This window comes from Pezoporus occidentalis, unplaced genomic scaffold (genome assembly GCF_034315485.1).
Source record: "Pezoporus occidentalis ecotype Australia unplaced genomic scaffold, CSIRO_AGI_Poc_V1 ctg2, whole genome shotgun sequence".
Lineage (NCBI taxonomy): Eukaryota > Metazoa > Chordata > Aves > Psittaciformes > Psittacidae > Pezoporus > Pezoporus occidentalis.
Window position 1 is genome coordinate 69058 of NW_026913855.1, and position 27749 is coordinate 96806.

The following is a 27749-nucleotide window of genomic DNA, read 5'->3' on the forward strand; positions in this document are numbered from 1 at the left end:
AAGATGGTGTAAAATAAAGTGTAGCTTTTTAATCATTGTAGCTTTTGCTTGAAACACAGAGTAGGTTTTTTTATTCCCATTAGTGGATGTATGCTGGTTATATGGTATGTATTTATATATAGCACACAAATATTTATAGCCATTTTATTAATATATAAAAATGTAAATGAATGTAAGCTCTTCAGTTTTACAAAAATGTTACTAAGTATCTGTTTTAGACAGTTGCAGCAAACCACTTAAGCTATAGAAAATAAACATATTTCTGTTTTCTAGCTTAACTGAAAATATTCAGAGATACAAATTTTACATGATGTCTTTTTTCACAAAAATAAGTTTTTAAATTTAGCTAACATCATCCTATGTCAAGTAGCGTGTCTTGAAAAGCAGTCTTTTGAGTCTGTTTTTTTTCCTTATCTACCTTCCACATTTGTTCTGCATACATAAAACTGTAATGAGAAAATTGGTAACAATATCGAACTGCATTTTTTTTCTTCTCTTTTTCTCCCTGTCTTATTTTAGAGGCCAACTCTACTGCTCCATCTAGGTAGACTTGATAAATGGAATTGTTCCAAGTCTTGTGTGTGAAAACAAGGCAAGGATAGACTAGAGAGTTGAAAATCTGCCAAAACAAACTTGAGTGAAATAGCTTGGTTCCTCTGGTGCTGCACTTTCTAACACCATGGGGCTTTTTAAAGGTATTTCCGTTCTCAGATATATGTGGCCCATTGGGTGCTGCAAGAGGCAAGCGCCTTTGTAACGAATGAAGTTCGTGTCCTGCAGCACTTAGGTGGGATTTCAGTCATCTTGGTAAGGAAGAAGGCACTGAGCTAGGCCAGCCATACTGTTTGACGCCATGGAAGCTGGAGCTATTTAAAGGAAAAATTGCTATTATATATATGTGACAGCAAGTAGTACAAGGTCTTAGGAAAGCAACCTAATGTAAATGAAGTTTTCTGACTTCTTTTACATTGGCATTTCAAATGCCTCCCTTCAGCTTGCAGCACACTCAAGTAGAATATACAAGCTTCTCTCTAGATAGAATCCGAAGTACTTTGCATTTTAAACTGAGTGTTTACTTTTAAGAAGCATCTTGGTAGTTGATTTGAGGGTTTATGTGTGTATTTCATTAGAAGTGTGAAGTTTAGAGTATGCTTAAGGGAAAACAGGAATGAACAGAAATCCAGAAAACCCGAAATGTGATGGAGATCCTTAAAAGATCTGCATTTCCTTAGTCCAAGATAAAGTTGAAAAGGAAAGATGAAATAAGTGTGTCTTTGAACACAGGAAAACATTACTGCACAGGAGAAAGACTTAAGACCTTGTCCACACTTGCAGATGAGAGAATTAGATTTTAATATTAGAGCAAACTTGACTATGTACACTGATAGGCCGTGGTAAGTTCTAGTGTCTCTGTGGACATGTAAAGGGAAGAAACATCGACCCCTGTCTGAGGGATTCATGCTAAATAACAGCTAATACTGCTGTGTAACTGAAGAACTCAAGATGGAAAGGGACTATTGTCGACCTTTTGTACCTTCTACCCCTTATCTGCTCTCATGCTGGATTTTTTCACAAATGAAATTTTCCTTATGATAGTGCTGGTTTCAACCTGTAAATTGGAATTGGATTGTCATTTATGAACTAAGAGTGTATTCACGCTGTGGACAGACTCTGCCTGCGTATGTGAAAGGTAGCATCCTTACAACTTTAGTACAAAATTCTGGATTTTTCCATTGAGAGAATACTAGCCTAAAGAAAACAGGGATTTGAATTGCCTCACAGGCTGGAAAAGCATCACTGACAACATAACTGCCAAGGTAGTTCTTGTGGAAATGGCCAAGAGGTTTTGTAAAGGGTCTCCAGGAACCTTCAGTATTTCTGATCTACCTGTTCTGCTGTTGAATCAACTTTTATAGGCATTAAAACTGTAGTAAAATCTAGCAGAAGGGCACATGGGGATTAAAATTATTTGGCTTCTTGTCATAGAAACATGTGAGATAAAACAGACATTCTTCTGGGCATGGGAAAAAGTGAAGTATATGAAAACACATTTAGGAAGTTCATTGAAAGCATGATGCGTAGTAAATAAATAAATTGTTTTGCTAGAGCAAATACCTTTAAATAAAATGGATCACTGTTTTTTATAGACATGAAGGTCAGGAGGTACCCTGTTATAGTCTCCATTTCAGATAAGAACCTGAACGTACACAAGTCCATGGCACCTGATGAAACCCATCTGCGGGTCCTGAAGGAGCCGGCAAATGAAGTTGCTAAGCCACTGTCCGTCATATTTGAAAATTCATGGCAGTCAGGTGAAGTTCCTGACAACTGGAAAAAGGGAAATATAACCCCCATTTTCAAGAAGAGGAAAATGGATGACCCAGGGAACTACAGACCAGTCAGTCTCACGGCTGTGCCTGGTAAAATCTTGGAGCAGATTCTCCTGGAAGGCATGCTAAAGCACATGAAAAACAACAAGGTGCTTGGTGACAGCCAGCATGGCTTCACTTAGGGGAAATCCTGCCTGACCAATCTGCTGGCCTTCTATGATGGGGCTACGGAAATGAGGGACAGGGGTAGAGCAGTTGATGTCATCTACCTGGACTTGTGTAAAGCCTTTGACACTGTCCCACACGACATCCTTGTCTCTAAATTGGAGAGACATCAATTTGATGGATGGACCACTCAGTGGATAAAGAACTGGCTGGATGGCCGCACGCAAAGAGTTGTGGTCAATGGCTCAATGTCCAGCTGGAGACCAGTAACGAGTGGCGGCCCTCAGGGATCGGTGTTGGGACCGGTCTTGTTCAACATCTTTGTCGCTGACATGGACAGTGGGATTGAGTGTGCCCTCAGGAAGTTTGCCGATGACACCAAGCTGTGTGGTTCGGTTGATACCCTGGAGGGAAGGAATGCCATCCAGAGGGACCTTGACACGCTTGTGAGGTGGGCTGATGCCAACCTCATGAAGTTTAACCTTGCCAAGTGCAAGGTCCTACACCTGGGTCGGAGCAATCCCAGGCACAGCTACAGGCTGGGCAGAGAAGAGATTCAGAGCAGCCCTGCAGAGAAGGACTTGGGGGTGTTGATTGATGAGAAAATGAACATGATGGGGATGAACTATTCATTAGGGACTGTAGTGATAAGACAAGGGGTAATGGGTTAAAACTTAAACAGGGGAAGTTTAGATTGGATATAAGGAAGAAGTTCTTTACTGTTAAGTGTGGTGAGGCACTGGAATGGGTTGCCCAGGGAAGTTGTGAATGCTCCATCCCTGGCGGTGTTCAAGTCCAGGTTGGACAGAGCCTTGGGTGTCATGGTTTAGCGTAAGGTGTCCCTGCCTGTGGCAGGGGGGTTGAAACTAGATGATCTTAAGGTCCTTTCCAACCCTAACTATTCTATGGTTCTATGATCCTATTCTAACAAAATGTGCTTAGTTGCTGTATCAACACTTGTCAGCACTGACTAAAACATGTATGTATGTGTCGGGAGATTAACCTCACTATGATGTTTGATAGAGGAGTTTACTTCCCAATTCTGGATGTTGAATGTCAGAATTTTTTTCTCTATTACATCGAAGTCCTTCCTTAAACATTAGGAAGAGAGGATAACTGATTTAGGAAGAGACATCAGGAGGTCGCCTATAGATTCCTGTATAATTATCCTGGCTTTTTTTTTTTATGATTATTATCTTGTAGTAGTTTTGTGGTGTGTTTGTTTTTTTTTTTTCTGAAAATTCTTTTCTGAAATTGAAATTGGTCAGCACTGCAGAGTATGAATAGTAAATACAGAGAATACATTGAGGTAAATTGAAAAAAGCTTACTTTGAGGAGAAAAATAGATAATAAAAAACATGAGATGTTCTCTAATGTTTCAGTGTAGAGAAATGTTTAACAATTTCTGTAAGATTACTGCTTGAAAAAGTATAGCTCTGTTGTCTAATTTTGAAGCTCCAAGGCCTGATAGAAATCAAGGGGAGGTTTGACGTGAAAAAATGATAAGGTTAAGATAAACTTCATTTTCTTATGGAAAGCACTAAATGTTTTTTGAAATATTTCAGGTGCAAACTGTGTGATGCTGTTAAAATAAAATATGGGGTGATCTTTTAACCAGATAATGTATTATTTATTTTAGCAAATAATTTTGGACCTATTAAGAGGAACAGATAAGTTTCTTGCCATTTGAAGCAGCGCTTAATGTGTGTGTTGAAGCTGTTCAATCATCAAGATAAACTGCACAACACTTACATGTAAGCATGACAGAAGTTAAATCACATCACTTGGTGTTTGTCTGTGGTATGTGCTGTTGATCTTTAACTTTTTTTTTTTTTCACCTTTTTTGGTGCAGCAGATCAACTATTTCTGTGAAGGTTAATTGGGAAAAATACTTTGTAATCATGCTGTGATGTTTACTGGAGTTTTACTGTTTATTTCTCTAGATGTGGAATACAGAGTCCCTGGCTTGAATTAGGGTAATGTTTGTCAGAAGCATGTATCCTTGGGGTGTCTGATCCAAATTATGGAACATTCAGTTTGGGTGTGTTTTATGAGACCTGTTAGAGCTTAGCCTTTAAAACCTTAGGTGTTACCAGGAACATGACCTAGGATCATTTGCAGAGGTACTGAAGTTGATCGAGAAACTGCTTCCTAATTCCCCAGTGTCATCCCTCTCCTCTTTGCTCGGATGCTGTGGTTTGGACTGAGAAAGTGGAGAAAAAAAATAAGCAAGGTAGGTCAACTTCTGAAGAACAAAGCCCCAGAATCCTACATTCCCCACATTTATACCCCAAATCTCCAAACTGAAGGGTCAGATATTGGATGAGGAAGTGTTTGTGTTTTACAGCCACCTGCGAAAAGGAAGATGGACGGCTATCTGAGGGTGAAAGAAACATAAAAATAAAACTCTAAATAGTAAGAGTCCTTGCCTGGTCAGGAAGAGTGTGGGACAGGATAGGAAACCTCCAAAGTAGATGGCTACTTGGTGTCTCCTGTTTGTAAATGCCTATGAAACCCATGGGCCGCCTCTCATTCCAGTCTTCTGCCCTCCACTGGGATATATGACAAGTGCTGTATTTTATTGTCTGTTTGCTTGAATAGCAGAGGTCTGTGTAGTGGACAAGAAGGTGACGAACAGTCATTGAAACAAGCAGGTTCCAAAGAAAGACCACAATGTAAGATTTTATTTTAGGGTGGTCTTTTTATAAAAACTTAAATGTGGTATACTACATAAGTTCAAACAGCAGCCACAGCTTATCTTGACCCATGAGCTCCCCTGTCCAGCTGAGGAGGGGAGTGATAGAGCAGCTTTAGTGGGCACCTGGCATCCAGCCACGGTCACCCCACCACAGATATATCAAGACAGCTTTGGGGTGGGTTTCATGTAACACTTTTCATTTGTTGAAGAGTTAATGCGGTTGCAGTGATGACCTGTCTAACAGTTAAGTCATTTCGGCATAGTCAAATGTCCTATATTTTAACTTTCAAGTTTTACCTTACACGCAAGAATATGTGAAACCATATGCTGGTCTACAGTTTTAAGGACTTTTTTGGTGGATATCTAGACTTCTGATATTAGGGTGCTGACCATAACAATAGCAAATTCCTGTTGCAGATTTAGCTGTAAATAAACCAGCCTGTTAATAATCTCATCAAACAGTTCTTTGGGCAGTGTGCCTTGTCCATGTCATGTGTGCACTTCTCTATTGAATGAAGATTGAAAAGCCAGTATTTTGTCTTATTAATGACTACTGATAGTATAGTTCCACACAGCAGAAAAGAAGAAAGCTTGATAGGGCTCTGATGTTTACTTTCCAACTTCAGGGTGCTTGACTTTGCAACCTTACTAGTATTTTTAAATGCAAAAAAGAAAAAATGGATGATTCCAACATTGCTCAGTCCAGCTGCATAGAGGCAGCTGAATGTAAGAGTTGACTCCAGACTTCTGGCATCTAGATTCATGTCCCAGTTTTGTTTCAGACCCATTCATGTTGCCTGATTTCTGCCTCTTCCCGGTTTCATATATGAGCCTATAACCCAGAAGGTTATAGGCTTATATATTTGAACTAACTCTTAACGTACTTTTAAAATATTCTTGCATTTTTTAAATGCCATATTTTTTTATTTTTTTTTTGTTTGTTTTTTGTTTTTTTGGATACCTCAACCTCTGTGTCTACAGTAATTCATGAGTTCCTATGACCATCAGAGGTTAGTGTGTGTGAATTTGTTCTTCCTTCCAGTTAGGTCTGATTTCCATAAACTTAGGATCCCTTTTGCTGTAACCTCTTTAGGTAAGAGAAAGGGAATTGGTTTGTAGTTTGCCTTACTACTGAACTCAGGCCAAATAGTGACTAATGAACATAGCAGATGTTTCTACTTTTGAAGGCTTTTTTTGGAAAGAACTTTATTAACCAATTAATCCTTCCTCCCAGGAGATAACAGGACAGTACTGCAGCTGAGATCTGACAATTCATTACATAAGAGAAGAAAATATTAATGTTGACCCTTGCTATGTTGACAGTAGGATTTGAATCTAACCTTCTGCTCTTTTTGCTCAATCCCCCCCTCCCCCCATCTAAGTAGAGTTTTCTTCAAATCTTTCAGCTACTGTGCTACAGTGTGATGCTGGCCACATTTTTAGCAATTTGGAATACAATGAACCAGATTTTGTGTGCGAATCCAGGGTGGCTCCATTGACTTATAGTGTTATTCCAGATATTTATTCATCTTACTGTGAGATTGTAATCTAACCTCTGGTTTTGACGAACAAACAACCCATGTTGGATTTGGTTTGCTATTGAGATAGGAGGGCTGTGGAGCTGAAAGGTTATAGCAAGTTCTCTCTCCCCTTTTGCTGATGAGCTCTCAAAGTCATTCATCTGTAGTTAATTATGCTAAGCATGAGGGAGGATGGCTGGCTTGAAGGTTTTTACCAGAAAGTGCAAGGAACTCTTTGCAGGCAACCTCATTTCTTAGTTCCTTGTGCTTCAGTAGATGTTCTCCTACATTCTCTTCCTGGCAGGAAGGTAAGTAGCAACTGTGAGGACCTGTTGGATAGTCGGTGAACAGGAGGTGGTTGTAGTTGCTTTAGTCATTTTTAGTAGTAGTGTGAGTTATGGAAGAAAGTAATGAAAAAGAGAATACAAGCACGGAGATATGAGATATCTTCATAGTCTTTGTTTTTTTGCAACAGCTCCCCAGGGACTCCCGCCTGGTGAAAGGAAGATCCACTCCTTGGTACCTTGTCCTGCTGAGCTCAGGGGAGTGAGTGGCAGCTTCCACAGACAGAGCAGGGTTTTGCGTGACTCCTCTCCCTCCCTTTCTGTCTGCAATTGCTCCCTTAAAGCCCGCTACCCAGTTCTTACTGCAGACACTTCATTTTCCTCATCCTGCGCCCAAGAGTTCAGGTTGCAAAGATATTTGAGGACCTCATGCAGGTGGTGAATGTGTCAAGAACTTATGACCTTGAAAACTGGTTTCCTTTGATCACTCTCTGTTCTATTGTTCAGGAAATATGCTTAACTATAAGGGGTGAAGTCAAGAATGATGTAATCATCATGGAGCCATTAATCAGTATAGTCACTATGCTTTTCCAGGTGGAAAATTGTAACAACAGTTAGTTATGCTCACATCTGCATAAAATACGTACAATAAATTATACACAAAATCAAACCTCTTCTGAGCGAGTAGCATTACTTAGGTCATGCTTCCAGAAATCAGAAGAACCGAACCCACTTGATAAGCAGGTAGTTGCATCATTTCTGCTGATTGCTTGCAGATTTCTGCTGAGGCAAAAGACTAGAGCATGTGGGTTCACAAACCAGTTTATCTTGAGCCACCCACTTAATAGTCTCCTTAAAAAGCTTTTTTCTGTCCATGCATACATCACAATCTCTCTAGTTTGTCATTTCACCTGTAAGATTCAGCAGAAGTTGATTTTAAAGGTCACTAACTTTCCAGTGCTGATTTCTTAGTTTCAGCAAATCCCATGCTGAGATGAATGTAGGTATTAAATACAAGTGTGAGCTGTGCTTAAATTTCTTTTGAGCATCAGATTTGAAACAATAGGCCGACATTTTTAGAGAGCAATTTTAGGCCAAATAGACTGTTCTTGATGTTCAGGTAAATTGGATTTAGTCCATACAATCCATCCATATCTCTGTGAGGCAGTGCAGATTCCAATTCAATTGGAAAAAAGCACTAGAGCACTTAAACCTAATTTCTAAGCGCAAAGTTGCTTTACTTTTGCAACTGGACATGAGTTTTCCTGGAGTAATGCCCCTGTAATCATTTGTGTACTGATTGTTCTTGTACACAGTGCAGGTAATAGTCCTTTCTAGCTGAAAATTCAGGAGTTTCCAGTGTACATTGTGGTTTTTCCATGCAACATAGAAGCTTCTTAAAAAAGCTGTGTTGATATGTGCCCTGCTCAGACATGTGGAAAGGCAGATGTCTTCTCTTTTGGTCTTCTCTTCTATGGCAAGATACTCTGGCTCTGAACCGGAGATGGGAAGAGCAGAACCAGACCTAGCAAAAACTCAGTCTGGTGTTTGTCTGTGGTGATTTTAAACAAAGGCTGTTTCAGGTTAATACCCTGTGTGCCAGGAGGATGAATGCAATTGGACAGTGTGTCTAAAAATGGGATATCTACCCCCCGCCTCATTTCTAAGCTTGCTTTGTTCCAGAACATGGTGGCTGCTTATAGGCGGTGTAATAATAACATCTAACTCTTTTGGTTTCTTCTTGCTCATACATTGGACTGAGTTTTTGTAACAGAGCGTTAAACTGTGATTGTAAGCACCTAAGGCCCAGATCAGACCTGATTTTATGAAGTGGTATATGTACGGGCCACATAGTGATAACTTAGTGTAAAGAGCTTTTGAGTTGCTTCTGTTCTTGTGTGGCTTTTGTTTGTTCATGTGACTTAAGGTGGGAAAGAGGGTCTTGACTTAAATGGCTGTATTAATATTTCACTTGTTTTAGATGTTTTCATGAGGTTGTAAGTATACTGGAAGGCAAGGAGAAGCTTAAAGATGAGTTCTGAAGTTGTTTAGCTGAACTTGGAATATCTTTCTTGGAGCAAGACGGAGAAGGAAAGAATAGTGGAAAAAGAGGCAGCAACTGAAGGGGGAAAAAAGCTGGATGGGTTTTACAACCATAAATGGTAAAAGTAACCTTGCTCTGCTGCCAGCAAGCAGAACGACGGAATAAGGTTTTGATTTACAGGAACAGCTCAGCAAGGGCCTTGTAGAGTGCTTCATGCCTGCTATAAAAATGTGATTAGCTATAAAATGGGAAAGATTTAACAAGAGAATTTAAGCATCGGCAACAGCACTGTTTCAAGCAGAATGTGGATGCCTGCTTTTAGGGTTCTGGGAACAGAAGCTAGTTCAGAAAACATGAATTTTTCCAAGACAGAATATGGATTATTTTTTGCTTAGTATCTGAACACATTCAATTCTGGTTCTTTGTCCATCTGTCATGAGGTCTCTAAAGCTATGCAAGATTTATCCTTGTAATTATTTCTTTAGATAATTGTCTTCCAGTAGCTAGGCTTACAATAAGCTGCCTAAGGGCATAGAGGTAAGCGTGAGATGCTTTCCCTTAGTATCCAGTATTCTGCCTTGTTGTTATATAGCCTCTATGATCTCTCTCTACCTGTACATTACAGCTTTATTCAAGAAGGTAAATTAGTCAGCTTTAAGATCACGTGGTCAGCTGACCAGTAAAACTTCATAGCTGCGGACAGTAAAAGTTGTTACCCACTTGGCTGTTCCCCAGTCTCCAGCCCTGGGGTGATGGAAGCTCAAAGCTCAAATGGGAAGTTCATGAGCAAATGACTTATCACCAAGTGTGTCAAATAGTGTTGTTTGGGGAGTGGAAGAAGGGAAACAGTAGCATTTTTGGATGCCCAGTGTCATTGTCTATGAGGACTCCACTGAAGGGAGGAGGAAATGAGAATTTCTTTCTGCAAAGTGAAACATCAAGTTGACTGTGGAGAATTAGCTGTCCCTGTGAAAATCTAGGGCCAAACATTTCCTTTAAAGGATTCACTTTTAGTCAATGGCAGAAGAAGGGGGATCTCAGTTGCATACCACTGTATGACTTAAGATGAAACTGAATACTGAGATTATCACTCTTAATTAAGCCACGCTAAGTCTTCTTCATTTTTTTTAATTGCATCTCCATAATCTCACCAAGATTTCAGATAGTTCAGAAACAAGCAGTATAAGAATAAACACATCCCTGAATATGTGCAAGAAAGTAGGATTAAATTATTAATACAAATTATTTTCTTTAAATTATGAAACAACCCAAAGATCGTAGGACACCAGTGTGTATAAACAATGTATAAATTAGTGTATATCTTAAGCTATTATTTTTTGTCTTTTCAAGTCAAATGGAGCCTTTTTTAACCTCTAACGAAGAACAAAACATTTTTATCTTACTTGTTCACGTGGTTTGTCTGGTGACTGTTGATGTAAATGCCATGTCTTTATAAAAACTTGAAAGACATGATTTGAAGTTTCATTTTTGTATTTTGAGCTATCAGAATTACACAACTGAACTGTTGGAATTAATCTGGCATGCATAAATTTGAAATAGCAATATGCTTTTTAAGTGTGTTTAACAGAATGCTAATAAATCCACTAATGATGATGATGGCTTGGCTTCGCAAGCAAAGATTTGGGAAGGGCTTTACCCACACTTACTACAAGCACGGTGACCAAGGGCATGTGGGATAGACAAATCTGGTTGGAAAAAAAGGTGCTTAGGCAATCAGGAAGTGTCCGACCAGGACTGTCATCTCCTGGGGCAATCTTGAGCGACCCCTGTGGTGGTCCACCCGCATGCAAGCTTGGATCTGCAGCTTCCCATGTGCCTTGTCACCTGCCGTTTCGACCCTCGCCTGTCCATACAGACAAGTGAGAGTGAGCCCTTCCAGCCTGCGCAGTGGATGCTTTAGGTGAGGTGCAGCTTGCGCAGAAGAGGACCCACCCTTTACACCTGAGGTTTAACTCAAGGGCCTAGCGAGCTAGGACGGTGACAGCAAAGTCCTCAGGTAGTAGGTTTTGTAAGAGTGTCCTTCTCTTTGATGGAAGACCTTGCAAGGCCAGACAAGCGCCATCAGCCCGGGTTTGAAAGCAGGAGTTTTCCTTCTCCTATGAGGAAGGCCTGTCTTCGCTAATGAAGATTCAGGAAGGTCTTTAACCCACACTCATTCTGAACAAGACTGTCATCTCCTGGTTCAATCTTGAGCGACCAATGTCGCAACAGCACAACATCAAGCGTCTAGGCGGGATTCTGACTTAGAGGCGTTCAGTCATAAGCCCGCAGATGGTAGCCTCTCACCAGTGGCTCCTCAGCCAAGCGCATGCACCAGGGGTCTGAACCTGCGGTTCCTCTCGTAGTGCACAGGATTACTATTGCAACAATGCATCATCAGTATGGTAAAACTAACCTGTCTCATGACGGTCTAAACCCAGCTCACGTTCCCTATTAGTGGGTGAACAATCCAACGCTTGGTGAATTCTGCTTCACAATGATAGGAAGAGCTGACATCAAATGATCAAAAAGTGACATCTAATTTATGCTTAAACATACAATTTGTGTAACTATTGATATGGGTCTGCCAGTATGTGAACTGTATCATGTTGACGCGGGAGTCACAGACAACGCAGAGACGATCAATGTGATCAGGCAATTGCCAAATTTATTACAAAGCCTTAACTCCTTATGTACTATTTCTTACATGCACTTACAGTGATTTGTCATATTATGATTGGATACATGTCTTGAAGACCCTTAGTGACTAACATATAATTGGTTAAACGCAGGTGTGAGAACTTGACCTCGAAAGCTTGCCAACAGTCCACAGTTCTCATTAACTGAGTGAATTCCAGCTTCTTCTTATCTTGCTTGCTTAAGCTTCTTCGGGCCTCTCATGGCCTTGCTGTACCTTTCAGGATTATTCAGAGTTTATGTACTAATTATGCGTTCTCCCGTGAGAACACTGTCTTCACAGTATCAAGGTTTTAAAACTCTGCACATTTGTAAAAATCTGTTCCAAACTATCTGGAGGACATTATACTCAAGAGATCAGGGATAAAAGCCCAGTACTTTTTTTATTATTACTATTTTTTCCCCTTTTGTTTTTTTTTTTAGCATGCAGGAGAAAAAAAGTTGGAGATCCTGAATGTGATATTGTGCAGTCTAGTAATTTGAATCGAAGGGTATTTGCTTAATAAAACCAAAATGATTTAAAATTTACTTTTCAATATATTTTCACTGTAGGGTCTATAAGCAATGCCTTCAAACTAGTTAGTAGTAGATCTCTTTAACTGAAAAGAGTAACTGAGAGGATACATACAGCCAGTTTGGGAGAAAGGAGTGCTAAAATATCTCAAAGAAACAAAGATTTCTTTTTCCTCCCCTGCAGATACTGCGTTATACATTAGTATAATGATATACTGAGAAACTGTTGTGCTGTAACAATTTTATGGTTGTCTAAGTAGGCTTACATCAGGGTTATGATACAGATGCAGAATGCAGAGTTGAATTTGGAATACCTTTTATTTGGCAAAAACTTTAAGTGTAGCTTTCCTCCCTCGGTTAGGTACTCTTTAAATACCAAAGGTAGAAAGAGTTAAAATTAAGCCCAAAAATCCAAAATTGGTTGCTGAGTAAACTATTTCTTAAATATAAAAAAGACATTTTTCATAGGCTCTGAATAAAATTCTGTTTTTAACCAGGAACAAAAGTTATGGTTGAATACAGAGCATTCACTCTCAAGGAGGAAAGTGTTTTGTCAAGTTCAAATGTCAAGGTCAATGATGTTTCTTGGTAGTTAAGAAGCAGAAAGAGGTTAAAAATTTGGACAGTTGTACTGCCTCTGAAGACTTGACTCACTGATGACTCAAGTGAATGTCTGGCTTTGCCAGATGATCAGGCACTGAGGGAAGTGATTCTTGGAAACTGAAAAAGAGAGCAAAACTGCATCAGTGCTTCTCAAGTAGATGCAGGATCCTATGGCTGTATATGGTGGGAGATTAATCCTGTCAGGATCTGTATATGCACTGTTGCTGTATGGAATCTCAGTGTATGCCCCATATCCTGTACAGGGCCTTGTACTTGCAAAATTTAAATGAGGATGCATCCACTTGAAACAACATTTTTGTTTAGTCATGTACCTGAAGAGAAGAATGCACAGCTGTGCCTTTGGTTTTGTTCTCCACCCCCCACTGATCATTAAGTTGTGGTGGGAAAATTATACTTTTCATTTTGCCTTTAAATGGAGGATTACCTTGAAAAAGATAGTCATACTGTCACTGTGCATTACACTAAGTGATTTCTTACTATACTGTGGATATCCTGTATCCAACTGTAAATTTGATCATTTCCTACCTGGAATGTAAAAATTTAGCCAAGCTTAAGAAGTGTATTTTGTTGCTAGTAGTGATTTCTTCCTTTCCTCTGTCAAATTATAGACATTAGGTAGCATCAGGTCAGATTTCAGGATAGGGAGGTAGCTACTAAAAGCCTGAGGCCTTATCCAAATTTGGAGGCGTACAGAGCTGCAAAACAGAAAATGCAATTCCTGAACTGCGATTAAAATCTCCTTGCCTTCACCATCTCACCCCACCAATGAAAAGCTGCTAAGCAATTCAGAGCTTGACACCTGTACTTCAGATTTACTATGAGGTTTGGTCTCCACGTCTGGTTGAGACACATAATGGTCATACTATGATAAAAGCTGATTTTTCTCTGGTATTCATGGTGTGGGGTCTAAATACAATCTCTCTCTAAAAATATTGTGTCTTCTCAGTTATATATGTATCTCTGTAAGTGGTTTATTTCATATAAATTAGTGGAGTGCACTAAGAGCATGGGTAGTGCTAATTCCTCACTTCCCATTTTTCTCAGGGGTTAGGAGAGCATCTCCTCCTCTGCTAAAAAGGGGAGAGCATGAAGCTTCCTTTGCTCCCTTTCTTCATCTGACAAAGAAGTTCCATTTCTCACCAGTAGAATCTTGAATAAATGCAGCATGTTATTTGAACAGACAAACCTACTGACTGAAGCAGGGCTTTATCAGTGTAATAAAACCTGACCAGAGATGTTCAGCTGTATTGTTCAATTGCATTTTTTTTTTTTCCAGTGTTGGCTGTGTGCTGTCTTGTATCGTAATTTTGGAGTTCCTGCATGTTAGTATTTCAATCCTATTAGGAAATAATCTGAAAGTGGCTTTGTGTTTGTAGTGGGTGGGTATGTGTGTGTGAACACATACACATTTGTGGTCTTTTCAAAGAATTGGGCCCTTTACACATTAAGGAGGAGTCTGAAGGAGGTCCTGTTGGTAGTAGTGGATAAGTAGTAGTGGCTCAGTGCCACATTTACAAATAAGGAACTTGCCTTTCTTGAGACCATGTTCTTTACTTTCCTACATGGGCTTATGAGGAAGTGCAAAATGCACTTTTTCCCCCGTACCAGCTTATTTGCCAGTACAGGACCCTTGGTTCAGTGTAAAGTATGGAATTGCTATCAAAAGTTTAATCAAACCTGTTCAGTGATATGAGGGTCAGCTGCTGTGTAGGCTACATCTTGGGGTGGGGTGTAGTTCATCAGCACTCATCTCCTGAAAGGTGTTTCTTTGCTGGTGTGTATGTAAGTGTACCACTATAATTGTACTACAAAATATATGGCCAGGTACCTACTGGCAAGCCTGTTTGCCTGTTTAATATGTAGGGGAAAAAAAAGGAGTGATGATAACCTTCAGAACTCAGGAATATGAAGATGAAGAGAATGGAGCTGCTTCTGATGTGTTCCTAAACCCAGCAGAGAAAAGGTTGTAGGACAGATGAGGTTTGTTTGTAATTACCCCAAAGTACAGCTTTCATCCTAACCTGGTTAGAATGTGTCCTCTGGCTAGTAATCTGCTTGTAAATAGTTTGGAATTAATTCCACTGGACCTGCACAGAGTATTCTAGAGTGGGGACGACTGTTACTAACTATGTAAAAACTACTCAATGTTTCCACATGCTGAGTTTCCTTCTTCTTGTCTTTCACCCCCAAACATTCCCTCTGGCAAGTACACCCCTGTTTTCAGGTATTTAGGTTTGGTGTTGAGAAATAGAATGTCTTTTGTCTGCCTTCATGTCCTTTCCTATGTTTTTCCCTTCCTTAAATCTCATATGCTTACTCTACTTAGCTGTGGCCTTCTGGATCTTTAAACCACCAAACTTTATTTATTCTTGTCTGCATTCCATTTTATGAAATTTATTTCATTTCCTGTGCATATCTACCTCCCCCTTTTTTTGTTTCTTCCCCTAATCTGCAACTTTGTGCTGTTTCTCGTAATCTTTTATTGTAAGGCTTTGAGAAAATATACAAAGCAGAGTGGACTTAATTATTACTCATCACCACCCAAGTACCCTTACTCCACAAAAACCAAACCTTCTTTAACAGACACTTAAGCAGGTAACTGTGATCTAATAGTCAAGGGCAAAGAGTGCTTTTCAACTTTTAAAGTCAAAGTTTAGTCACTGCTGGTGCTTAAGCAGAGGGAGTCTCTCCTCTACGGTATTTCTGGTCCTTGCCTCTCTTTCTTCATCCATTTTTCTTTTTGTGCAGGTTTTTGAGAAGCTACATAGAGCCAGAGTGCTGCCTCACCCCCATGGTTCTACATGGTTTGTTTTGGAGGTGGCAGTTCTGTAGAATTGTAGGGGATATATCTAGGTAAAACTTTTCTCAGTAGTGCAGGTTCTACAGTATAACTTAATTTTTGGTTTCTTCTCTTAATTTTCCTGGTTGAGTTAAGCATCATCCACATAAGCACATGCCACTTTCATGGCCACAATGAAAAACTGACTATGTCTAGCTGCTATGTCTCCAGCAGTGATGTATTCTTGTGGTAGCTGTGGAGAGAATTGACATCCAGCATGAGTGCATTCCTTTTCTTTAGGTTCACTTATCACGTGTATGATTTTGAACTCGGTACACTTCAGAATGGAGTATTGCCTGGCTTTTCTTAATAATATTTGGGGATATTGAGAAGAAGTGGTTGTGGTAAAGCCTTTGAAACACCCTCTTTTGTCTGTGGAACTAAATCCAGGGGCCTAATTAGTAGTCTGGAAACATGCCAGTGTCTTCAGAATCTACTTTGTGAAATTTCATTCTTAGAAGAAATTATTTTATTAGTTATAAGTCCAGAGAATTTATTCTTCCTACTGTAAACTTATAAATTATATATACTTTTGTACACTAAACATAACAGTCAGGTGAACGGGATAAAAACACTAACAGACCTGAGCCAGGCATGACTTGTGGATGGTAGTGTTACTTGTAAAACTGAGATGACAGGAAAACTTGTGTGCTGTGCTTTCTGTTACTGCATTTTTATTAGTCATGGTCAATTTTGCTACATTTGAGGAGGAGAATACCTCTAGGACTTAGACCCAAAGACTTAGTCCACCAGCTTGCCATGATATTTTCTGATGGAGGAATACTGTAAGTTTTTCTCTAAATTGCTCCTAGAAAGGGTAGGAATAACAGCTTATTCTGAGTTTCCAGCTGGCTGCACCTGGGAAGTTTTGCCTGGAACATCTTTGGCGAAAATGGGATTGTCTTCTTCCCTGTCATCTAGTAGAAAAGCCACACTTTATGATCATGTTACCTGAAAAGTCCTACTAGCAGTAGAAATAGCAGTTATCGCATTGTGGTGAAATGACAAGCAGAGAAGAGGGCTGTAGTTAATGTAACCTCCCGATTATTTTCTGGACAGCTGCACATATTCTCTGTCTCCCACGATACTAGCTGATCTATATTTTATGACCTTCTGTGCTCAACCAAACCTGTTTCCATCATTTGAGCCTTTGCCTCTGATACCTGTTATCCAGGTTATTCAAGTCTTTCTAAAATTAGATTAGTGCAGGTATCCTTTACAGTTGCTCTGATATGAATGGGGTTAAGGATATTTACATCTGTGTAGGCACAAGCTTTGTGAACAGAGATTTGGCTTATTCTAGATAATCTTTGACTGCATGATTACTGTTTGGTGGTTGCTTAAGAACAGCTTTGGGACCAACAGAGAAGAGCCTGTATAAAATCAGAACTACTATTTGGTTAGCAAAATTCAGCCTTTAAGAATATTTACAGGAAAGATTGTTCTTGCTGAAACTAGCCTCCGATTTGTGAATTTCAAGAACAGTGTGATTTTTCACTGTTATTCAACAGATAAGAGTTTGAAAAATGTTCATGCTCCTCTCCCAAGTGCTGGGAGAAAAGTGCTTTTCCTGTCCTAGGCACACTTGCGGTGCCAAATGTGAACTGCGTTAATGGTGATTTTTGGACAAACTACAAACGCTTCGAAGAGCTACTTTCCTGTGAATGTGTGTCCTTACACACACTTAAATTTCATCCTCTTTGTAGATTATTATTTGTGGGTGAGGGGAACAAAACCCAAACAAAATAACAATTGAATATCTTGGTGATAATCAGAAGTTTCTAATTCGGAAATGTTTTCTCATTTAGAAATTATTGCTTTCAGCTATGAAAATAACAGGCTTTTCCTGCAAAGAAAAAGAGGGAGGGAGGATGCATTTAAGTATTTATAATATATATCAATTCTGTTTTGCAAATACAGAAAAATAATTACTCTTGTTTTAAGATCACAGAGTGATTCCATAAATATTGCTTGCATTTGTGAATTAGTTATTTCATTAGGTCAGGCCAGAGAAGCCCTGCTTGAACATAAAGCTCTTAATGCTGAAGCTGTGCTAACACCCTTTCTGAGTAACCTCTTCTGAAAGAAAATGCCTTTGGGGCTGTACGTAAACAGAAGCCTCAAAGTTCTTTTATTAGTTACACTGACATAATCTAGCAGTGATAATTCTCTCAGGGCTGGCTAACTGCAGAGTGCTTGGTGAGACTTGCTATGTTTGGGTCAGAACTGTCAGTCTATTGGAAGATGGAATGTTTCAAAACACTGCCAATCAGGTTCATTTCATATCTCCTACTTTCCCTTAGGAAGCAGCCTGTCATTTATTCATGGTACCTTCTCTGTGTGACAACAGCAGCTGCTCAGGTTTTTTTCCTACTACAGTCAAATATTTTACACAAACATACTGTGACTCAACAAAGTGAGACTTCGTAATTGGAGTAGAAGTCTGCAGTGAGCGTGTGGCATTGGACAGGTGGACAATAAAACTTGTTGCTGGCATGTTGCTTTCTCTGACTGCTCAAGTGTTATTGAAGGAGAGCAAAGCTTTCTTTAAAGAGGCTACGTGTGCCACCCAGTGAGAGTTTCAGGCCTCTCTGGGTCTATTCTAGTTTCTTTAAGAGCAAAGGTCACAGTACCATTTGCTGGTTTCTTCGAACTCCCCCACAACCCACAAAAGTGGGTCCAACTCAGTGTGAGATCTCCTGTGTGTGCCCTGCTAGAAAGCAGTGCTACCTGCTGGACCCCACTGCAGTGTGGAAATCCACTGTCCTGTGTGGGAGGATAAACTTCAAGCGGGAAGGTCCAGTGTTACGTTGCTTTTGTGATCATTTCAAGCAACTGGGATGGAAATGTTTTGATGTAGGGACAGGTAGGTATTGTGCCATGTGCCTGGGGCTGGCTGGTGCTGGTGGTGGCTTTGCTTTAAAGAAAGACAGTAGTGTGTTTTTAAAAAATAAGTCTCATGCCGAAGTATGGCTCAGTGACAGTATCCTGTGAAAGATGCCTTAATCTGCTTCTGCTGTGGTCAAAGACTCATAGGAGTAGTGACTATTAACATACTTAGTTGCCTAGAAATAAACTTTCCATTTACAGCATTAGTTTTAAAGGGTATGCATCTATGCCTGCAAAACTTTTATCAGATCACCATTGACTTAAAGTAAGCTGGGGGTTGGGGGTGGGGGGAACAAAGATGTGAGCACAAAGCACTAAATGCTAATCTGAAAGTTTCTTTTAACTTTTTATGGATTTTATGGCACTGGTTGATATTATTAGAGAAATAGTTTTCAATCATTATCCTATTTGTGTTATTCCACTGTGCTCCATGCTCTGGTTCATGAGACACAATCAGTTGCTTTCTGTTTTCCTCTGATTTCTTTTGGACCAGTTTGTTTTGGAAGGTGAGCAGGCTGCAACAATTAAGCAATTACGTTGTCAGCTTGAGTTGTGCTTCCTATTCAGATTAAATTCAGATCCATGCATGTAACTAAGAAGGAAACATACATGCCAGGAAAAGAAAAAAAAATGAGCAGCTTTGACATGGAACAATAAGCTATTCTGCTCTTGCGTCTTTCCTACAGGAGACTAAGAGATTTGACAGAACAGTAGGTTCTTGGGAGTCAAGTGCTTTGTGGTCTGGAAGCCATCAGTTCTCTCTCAAATCTCTCTTCAGATAATATTCTTAGTGAAAATGATGGGATTCTCTTGTGGTGGATTATGAACTAAAACCTGCAGTTTGCCTCTGGGGTTTTAGCTCAACTTAGAGTCTGAAATTTGAGATTTTTTTTAATTTTTTTTTTTAGTTCTTTGAAGAATCTCATTTATTCATTACAGGAGGTTTGTAATGGACATTGCTAATGGAAAGTGAGGATATTTATTTTCTGATTAAAGGGTCTTGTTTTAAGATATCTTTGAAATACTGGAGTAATGTGTTGTTATTTGGGTGCAGCTTTAAATGATAATTATAGTTGACAGCTGTAACTCCTGGACCGCTGGAAACGGGCATGTTTCACTAAAAAACTGACAAAGTGTAACAGGATACTCATATGAAATCTACCATCAGATTGAACACAACTGTCAAGGAGTGTAGGGTGAAAACCCAAAGAATTCCAATGACACAAAGGTACTTCAAAAAAATGTCTTACAAATTAATGAGCACTGGTCTACATTCTAGGTTTCAAAACAGGCCTTGTACATGAAGACTCTCAACTCGGACTCAGGTGTTGAAGTTCATGTCTTAGTTGTACAACTGGAGAATTGGTTTGGTTTAAATGAGCAACACTATTTTAATAGATGAAATACTGTACGTAAAATGCTTCAAGCGTGGCTTAGCTTGGAACCTATCTTTATCCTTTATGCTGTGAAGTTAACATTATGTGTTTTCTAAAAGCATAGCAGAAACTTGTAAATGTAGATGAAATGCTGTTTGGGTTGTCATCACTGATGCTTTTCTCCTATGGTACAAAGCACAATGGGTGGTTTTTTTACTATGACGCTAGATACCAGTGCAGCATCAGCTTGAGAAGAAATTAAATTTGTGTGTGCTTTAAAGAAGAAAACAGAAGAAACAGTTGAAAATCTTGTGTATTAATAAACAAAGCTTTTATTTTGGATAATGAAGACAATTTAATTGCAGTATTGTTTTTAAACAACCTTTCTGCCAAACGTGGCACATTTTAATATCAAAAATGTTGCTTGTCTGACTTCTAGCTATTGGTATGACAAAAGTTTTGTTCTAGGGATGTTCAAAATATTGGCCCATGGATCTGGGGGAAGGTCTAGCAAAGTACCTTTGATTTTTGCAAAAGTACCTTTGAAATTTGCAAAATTGATGCAAAAGGCAGTATCTTAAATTATCCTTCACTGCAAATGTGGAAGTTTTAAAAAACGAAATGTTCTGAAGTTACTGGAATTACTTTGGCAGCGTTAGCTGTTGTGGAACATGAGAGAAAATTTTAGTGACGGTGGCTGTTGTTTTTCTCTTGGAGATCATCTAGAAGTTGTGAACTCCTTTCTCATCCACACCTGCAGAGGATTGTTCAGTGTGTTATAGAAATTGTTGTACAAGGTGCTAGCCCCACAAAGACCTGTCCTGTAGGGTTTCAGTCCTACTTGGAATGAAGTCTGGCTGTAAATTCATTGGTTTCGGTCAGTGTTGCTTCTAACAAAACCTCTTTTTGTCTTAATGTGGAGACCTATGTTACTAAACGTGCATCAGTCATATGATACTCTCTGACCATATATAGGCTGCCTGAGAATATGTAGGGGAATATTTAGGGAAAGTAGTAGAAGCTATCTAAACATAACCCTCTGGCTTCAAGAGTCTCAGTCCTTCATGTTGAGAGTGCATACCTGCTCAAAAGTTGGCAGATAACTGAAGTCCAGTAGCACAGCTGGCAGTCTTTTGGCTGATCACCAGTATATGAAGTTATTTGGTTTAGTTTTGTTCATATTATCTCAGTTGAACTCTGGGCTTCCAAGGCATTGCTTTGATGTGAGAGCAAAATTTGACCCTTACTCTAAGGGTGATGGCACTCACTCTGCAAGAATTAAGATGTATCTAAACACTGGCTATGAATTTTATAACTGTATGAAATAAATATTAGATGGGAACCGTGATTGATAAATACAATAGTGCCGGAAGAAAAGTACCATTAGGCAGAGAGATTTATTCTTTCTAGTAAATGATATTTTTGTTCCCCAGGAAGGCAAATTATATGACTCAGTAATAAACTGTGATCTATTTAACAATGATATATAACTTAATTCTCAGAGGTCTTACAGTCAATGGAAGAGTCAAGAGGAAGAATCTGTATGCATTACTTTTGTTAACACAAGAATTTCCCAACTAGATGTTGGTTTATTGGTCTCTTACCAACAGATCGGTCTCCTAGCCATCAGATACCTAAAAGAACATACAGTATATTTTGGCTTTGGACACTGAGAAGTGCTAGCCATTTTTAATGTATTAGATCTGATATACCATGTCGAGCGCTGCTTTCTATGTGCAGTAATATTAGTCTGTGTTCTTCAGCTGATGCAATTGTTTTGAAGTGGCTGAGCAGTGCACTGCTAGCATGCTTCTGTACATGCAAACTAGGTAGTGACCAATGGGCCTGATTTTACTCTTTCTCACACATACATGCTTTTTATCTGATGAGTTTATCTGTGTTTATACAAAGTGGCTGTAACGTAATGAAGTAGAATACTTGTTTCTAGTCATTTTGTGAAGGTACCAAAATAATAGAACAAAATAGCGTATAATGGTTTAATGGGGTTGGTGGTATTGTTCGTTTTTTTTTTTGGGGGGGAGGGGGGGGAGCGGTGCCTTGTTGTTGTTAGGATGTTATTGTTTGGGGTGGTTTGGAGATTTTTTGAGACTTGAATATTGACTGAGCTTGAAGTAGTTTTAAATTAGAGAGGATTGTTATGGTTAACTTTCTTAACTTTCCAGGAGCAACTAAGAGACTTTAAAGAGAACCATGCTAACAAGAAACTGAAGAGTAAACCAAGTACATCTGTTCAGTAATGTGAATGGCATGAATAGTATGGGAATTGTTCTGGACAAGGATGGTGTAATTCACATTTATTATGCTGTATTACTGTATGATCAAATGCACAATACATATGTGAGAAGCAAAACCTGCCCCATTTAAAGGTTAATCACACGTTTTGCTTAGGGGGAAATAAATCCTATGGGGGTTCATACATTCAAGCAAATCAAATGGGTATGTTAACACCACAGCTTTCTCCGTGTCTAGGACTGCTAAAATGGCACAAAGTCTACACTTTCATATTTGTATTTCCAGGTGTTACTCTACATCATGTGGTCATTCCAACTATGTAAAATTTAACAGTGAACATTAACCCTTTTGGAATGTTGGTGGATGGGTAGATTTTTATAATCATAGCTCAAATCAATGTATTACTTTTTCAGCTGATGGAGTGTATGTGCAAGCCTGCATACTACTTATATTTAATAACATGCATCTTAATTTTCTCTTATACTCTTATACTCATATATATACATGAAAATTAAGTGTAAGAAACAGATAATAGCAAATATAGTAGTTTTAGGAACTTAATTTAAAAGCAGCTGTTGCAACTACTGCATGTCTTTAGCAAACTAAAAGGTAGTGACTCTGCTGCAAACTAATACCCAAACTTAAAACAATAGTTAGATATTCTGGATGCATTTGTCAAGAACCTTCTGTAGGCAACAGTAAAAAAAAAGTTAGGAGGGAAAAAAAATGTGATTCTACCAGGGTTCTTTGGATTATTTTTTTCTTTGTCCCCCTATAAAACTTGTGCATGTGAACATTTAAGTGATTCTCTTTCAAACTGGTCAGTTGTGGCAGCCACTTAACAGTATTGTGGAATCCTCTTTCAGTGTTATTTTGAAGCTGGCAATATTTCTGGTTGTATTTACTGAGAAATATTATTGATCAGTCTTTCTGGTTCATGAAGACTGATATCTCTCAAACTTGGAGAGCAGTACTCGGTCTTTTTAAGATCCTTCTGTAAATGCCTTGCCTCTGTGATGGGAAGAAAGGCTGGGTTTCAGTGTTGGCATAGATGCAACTAACACATTCTAATTTAGTCATTCACAGGTTGAGCATGCATTTTGTTTCCACGTTCTTCCTGACTCTAGGAGGAGCGGACTTTGCAAAGATGCCTCAAGGTAGAAGGTATTTTGCATAAGTAGGGAGGAAATTTGAGGTAAGAAAGAGGCATTACCTGCACTCCTGATATTGTTCAGTTGATGTGGGGTTTTGAGGAGACTGGGTGCTTGAGGACCGCAGGACTAAAGTTTGGAATCTCCAAATAAGTCTTAAGGTGGTGCCCAGGAGGATGCTGCAAAACCAGATGCTCAGTTAGTAACACCATGCAGGCTGGCAACTTGCCTCATACATATAACATAAAACTCAGTTCTGGGATGAAATAATTACTGGTCAAAACTCACTTGCCTTGTGAAAATGCATCAGTGACAGGAATGCTGAGTGAGCACTGTAAGTTCACAACATTAATGAAACATCTAATGGATGATCTGGAAGTGGTTGAGTTGGAACGGTTTAAGAATTCTAGGAACTGAGCCTTGAAAGAGAAAATAGAACCATGATTCATCTGAGGAGAAAAGCATTCAAAATGAGAATAAACAAAATAGACCATAGTTCTCAGCAAGTATTACTGCTGCATACACACTATTAAAACCCAACACTTAGTGTATATTCAGAACAGGCTTGTTGCAGTATAATCAGATTTTTATGATCTAACTAATACTGTTATGATCGATGGTTTCCTTATGCTGAAATACTTCTCTGCAGTACTGGCTGCTCAGTCAGAATTGCAGGTGAATGAAGTCTCAAATCCAGACCCTTTCTTCTATTCCAGTAAAAGAAGCAGCAAAAAGTAAATGAACTCTTTCAATGCCAATATATTTCCACTTGAATACATTTAGATTGGTCTGTTGTTAGCCTTCATATTGAGTTTCAAAGTAGTTGGTTCACTTATCTGTGCCAAAAGTTAAGTACTTGACATATGTTTGTAAACTCAAGCATCCAAGCATAATTTAAAATATTTTGCCTGTTAGTTCAATGTCATAAAAACATCTTTGCAAGCATTAAGGTTGCAATTAGTCTGTTTAAAGATTTGATGATTGCAAGAATTTGCCTGAGGGCTTGTTTTATTATAGAATTTAACTATTTAATGACTTTAGATTGTTTTGAAAATTCTAACCTAATTGTGCTGCTCCTGTGTAGAATTAACTCATGATTTAAAAGTCGCCTACTGTTTGCAAAAATGGAAATATGGTTCATTTCAGTACTGTCAGTACACCTGTTTTTATTTATCCTATTTTCTGAGTTTTAACCCATCAAAAGCTAACCCTAACTGGTAATAGATAACCCATCCTAGAAATAGGGAAGGTGAACTGGAAGGAAGGATTCCTACTCATAGTTTGGACACCTATGTTCTTTAAGGAGTGTGTTTGATTTCTGTGTGAGTTGATCTGGTTCTCTTCTGTTCTCTGAAATTTTAAATCTAGCTCAGGTGCAGCTGGTAAACACTGCTCTTCTACAGCTCTGTAGCTGTAATGAAATCTTCTCAAGTTCCATATTAATGTTGTTGTATGTGATGAGGGATCGGGATGTGGGGCAGGGTGGATGAAATGGAAATAAATTCCATGTGTCTGTCTCACTCCACCCAAAGGGTGTGATTAAATGAGTTTTTGTCCCTGGTAGACCTCCATTTTTTCACTTGCCCTGTGTTTCAGGAGGTTTCAGGAAGGCGCTCTCTACATATGTTGCTGATAGTTGGAATTCAGCACTGTGTTCCTAGTTGCAGAGCTGTTGAATATAATTTTGCAGCTGTTTGTTTTCTGTATCTAAACTACCTTCTCTTTCCCAGACATCAGTAACTCTCCCACTAGTCAGCTACTGTTTCTTTTGTGACATATGAACAGTTTTTCCTGACTAGTAGCATGCATTTTTCATGAAAAAAAAATTCTTTGTTGTCCCAAACAAATGCAGATTTCAAATCTTACAGCACAGGTTTTTATCTGAATTTACATGTTTCTTGTTTGGTGGCAGTATTCAGCTAGCATCTGTGTTGGGCAGCATCTTATTTTGCGCTGTTTGAGTAACCAGTGTCTAGTCCCAAGACGCTATGTATTACACATAATTATCAGGTTTTCATTCAGATCTTTCAGCTGAATTTTGATGGAGACAGTTTGGGTGTTTTGTAAAAACTAGTATCTGTCACAGATAAGCTGAATTACAATGGAGCTTTGTTTTTAAAGGTAATTAAGATCCCTGTGTGCTTTTCTAGATGTCTTCCTGGGATATCTATTGCAAATATGTATGTTTGTAAGGAAAACTAATTTTCTATCAACTGCAAGCACCTGTCATCTTTTTTTTTTCTATGTCTGCAGCTGCCTGTCTTGGGTAACCCGATGATTTTGTATTCTCACCTGTTGTTTGCGCATTTAAAAGTCCTGGCTGCCACACTAACTCCAGCCTTCTTTTTCCTTTGGGGTTTGGCCATATGTGGTCAGCTGTTGAGATTGATTAACTCATTTAGCTGTTCAGGTCTGAAATAAATTAAGCAGCATGAAGTAAGGTGAGCCTCCCTACACAGCTGTCAGACTTGCATCTCCTTCTGGAAGATTATTTGCTTACATAGTACATCAGATGGCAGACATGCCTGGGTTTTGTGCTTGGAATGGCTGCAGTCTTGGAAGGGCTGGAAGAACAGTGGGAACCAAGTGAATTACCCAGAGCTCCATGGAACTAATTTTTGCAAGTCATCGAGGAACAGGAAATCAGATCTGCAAGGCAAGAGAAACTTTCATTGCAAGACAAGACTCTTGAGGAATGATGCTATGCCATGGCAATAAAGCTACCCATAGCACTTTTTACTTAAAATATGAATTTGTTTCCAAATAGTTTAGTTTCGGTTTTCTTTGAGCTTTATTGATTCTTTGTGTGTTTGGGGTTTTTGTTGAGTAATGGGAGACATAATCTAAGTTCATTAAGGATATACAGATGTAGGTACTCCATGGCAGATTACCCTTATCTAGCCAAAAACATATTAATAGAAAAGTTTTTGTATCCCGAGGCAGACTTTGCCTATTTATTTGAAACAGAACAGCTGTTTGTAAATGTGCAACTGGTTGAAATCTGACTTGAGAGAAAGATTCTTTTTACTTCAGTGCATGCCAAATCCTTTGTATTTATTTCACTCTTTTTCTTTTTCCTTCAGGTAAAATGGAGAGCTGCTTCTAAATTTTAGTATTTTGTTTATTCAGTACTTGTGCGGGTTTTTATTAAGGACAATTTTCTATCATGTTTTCCCCCCAACATTACATTATCTATACTGTAGTGATATTACGTTATCCTTTGCTCCTTTCTACAGAGGAAAAACTAGCATATTAATACACTGAAACACCAGCAATAATTCCATACACTGATATATTATCATGAACTGAATTGTTGATCAAATTATCATAATGCAGAAATGTATGCCAGAAGATATCTTGTGTTTCATAGGAACTTTAGTCAAGAACGTACCAATACATGCACATCTTTCCGAGTTGTTTCTGTCTTAGAAAGAAACCCAAAGGTAAATAATTTAAGTAATCTTAAATCATTTGTATGGTACTTAACTTATCACTAGCACATAATATTTACCCATCATGATGATGTAACTTGAAGAGATGAAATAAAAAAATAGTATGGTTGGAGATAGAGTTGAAATACATGGCTGTATTTCCTATTGCACTCTCATTTGTGGCAGGATTATTTTAAACAAGCAGCACGCTGTTATTGATACTCGCACCTTCTTGCTGGCAACTGCTTATATTAGCATCATTTACTATCCAGCTTCATTTAACATTCAAGTGGAACAATGGCAACGCCACAAATCTAATGATAAAATACTACAGGAAAACAGGCTGGGTTGTAAGTGGATAAATGAAGGACTTAAATTTGCTAAACAATTTGCAGATGCTAGAATTGCAGGGGATTAAAATGAGAACAGCAAACTTAAGACTAACAAGTATGCACACTATGGGCCAAGTTTGCAGAGGCCTCTACTTGGCATCTCACATATTATTTGGTTACTTCCACCCACAATTGACTTGTTGAAGCAAAATTGGAGCCACAAAAAACAAAATGTGAAGTCCTCCTACCATAATGTGCTGAGCCAAAGAGTGCCTGTATCCATAAATCACGTGCTTAACTATCTGCAGTAACTTGAATCTACAAATGATTGAAAGCTTCCCTCTCACTCCCATGTGCGATGGAAGTAATGCTTTTTGAATGTTTTTATGCACAGAGTAGGCAGCTCTGAATAAAGGCACCTTGTCACCTTACAGAATAACTAAATGTTATTTCAGAACTGCAGCTATACAGTATTAACTTGAATGCAGTCATGGCAAAAAAAAAAAACAACCAGGTTTTGCCATTCACACCTGTGCTTAGAAGTACAATTCAGTCCTTTTGCAGAATAAAAATCTGGACACTGGCTTTCAGAACCCTGATTCC

General features: G+C 38.8%; 1 protein-coding gene across 2 annotated transcripts in view; it reads left to right on the forward strand.

Moving 5' to 3' along the window:
• FBXL7 (F-box and leucine rich repeat protein 7) overlaps nucleotides 1–27749 on the forward strand; it is a 179845-nt gene that overhangs the window by 59414 nt on the left and 92682 nt on the right. The window contains exon 1 of one of the 2 annotated variants that reach the window (XM_062617675.1): nucleotides 7217–7259. The exons of the other annotated variant lie outside the window; for it this stretch is intronic. The gene's annotated coding sequence lies outside the window, so the exon portion shown is untranslated. Of the gene's footprint in view, nucleotides 1–7216; nucleotides 7260–27749 lie in introns of those variants that run through there. 2 annotated transcript variants of the gene reach the window in all.